Below are 1,682 nucleotides of genomic sequence, written 5' to 3' on the forward strand. Positions count from 1 at the left end.
CGACAACATGGGTTAGGTTAAGGCACAACATGGGTTAGGTTAAGGCACAACATGGGTTAGGTTAAGGCACAACATGGGTTAGGTTAAGGCACAACATGGGTTAGGTTAAGGCACAACATGGGTTAGGTTAAGGCACAACATGGGTTAGGTTAAGGCACAACATGGGTTAGGTTAAGGCACAACATGGGTTAGGTTGAGGCACAACATGGGTTAGGTTAAGGCACAACATGGGTTAGGTTGAGGCACAACATGGGTTAGGTTGAGGCACAACATGGGTTAGGTTGAGGCACAACATGGGTTAGGTTAAGGTACAACATGGGTTAGGTTAAGGTACAACATGGGTTAGGTTAAGGTACAACATGGGTTAGGTTAAGGTACAACATGGGTTAGGTTAAGGTACAACATGGGTTAGGTTAAGGTACAACATAGGTTAGGTTAAGGTACAACATAGGTTAGGTTAAGGTACAACATAGGTTAGGTTAAGGTACAACATAGGTTAGGTTAAGGTACAACATAGGTTAGGTTAAGGTACAACATAGGTTAGGTTAAGGTACAACATAGGTTAGGTTAGGTTAGGTTAGGTTACACGTTGTTGTACGGAAAGGTGTAGGGGGGGGGGGGGGCGGGGGCGGCAGGTTCGTTGATAGTGATTATAGTAAGTGAATGCTTGTGACATGATCAGATTTGTCACGTCAGGATGCACCTTTGGCTTATTAGAGGCGGCGCTCCAATTCTATGCTTGTGTGAGACCTGTGTCTTTGACTCATGTCATTGTTTGTGCGCTGTGACAGGAGGTACTATTGTGATGTTGGGTGCACCGTTGTATAGGACATGTGTGGGTGTTGGTGCCTGGTCTGCGCAATGGTGGATGTCGAAAGGCTGGGATATTGTATTTTCCGCACGGACCTCCTGGTCTGGTTGTGATAGTGTGGATTGTGTAATGTGGCGGAGAAGATGCACTGGATGTTGTTCCATGCTGGTGCTTACATATTGTATGTGCGCCTGTTAGAAGCAGAGAGTGGTGCGTGATCAGAGTGTCTGGCTGACGTGTGGTTCCCATTTTGGGCAGACTCTTTCAGCATGTATACGGACAGTTGTGTATATTTGCTGTAGTTTGATGGCTCTGCATTGATTACTAATCAGCGCCGTGTGTACGGGTAATCTGGTTCCAGTCCAAAATGTTCCATCTGTGTACATTAGTGACAAAGACTCCCCCCATGCAGTGGGGCTCGGTCTGTTATAACTCTTCCGCGTAATATATTTGCCCCACGTTTTTGCGACTGCGAGTGCGAGTGCAACGCGCATGGGGACCGACATGCTGATGGCTCGGTATCGGACGCCGTACAGTGAGCAACGCGATCGCGTCTCTCGCTCGTAAGTGGTACAGGTCGCGGCTCATGTATACGGACAGCGGGAATGTCGCATATTGGAAATAACTCTTCATGAAACGCAAGTTATAGGGGTGGATTGCACTTTACGAGTGCGGGAAACGTCCGCCGTTCATCCGCTGGAGGTGCGAGTTTGGCGGTTGGGGTGGTGCACGAACGGGTGCGGGTGGCGTCATTGCCGGTCCACGGCTTCGTGCGGCAGAGCCACTGGAGATTGGGTGCTATGGTCGACAGAGGCTGCAGCCTTTGTGGGTGGCGTCGAAAGGCGGCCACTGTGGCGCCATCGCTGTCTTA

This window comes from Schistocerca piceifrons, unplaced genomic scaffold, assembly GCF_021461385.2.
Source record: "Schistocerca piceifrons isolate TAMUIC-IGC-003096 unplaced genomic scaffold, iqSchPice1.1 HiC_scaffold_629, whole genome shotgun sequence".
In the NCBI taxonomy this organism is placed as follows: Eukaryota; Metazoa; Arthropoda; class Insecta; order Orthoptera; family Acrididae; genus Schistocerca; species Schistocerca piceifrons.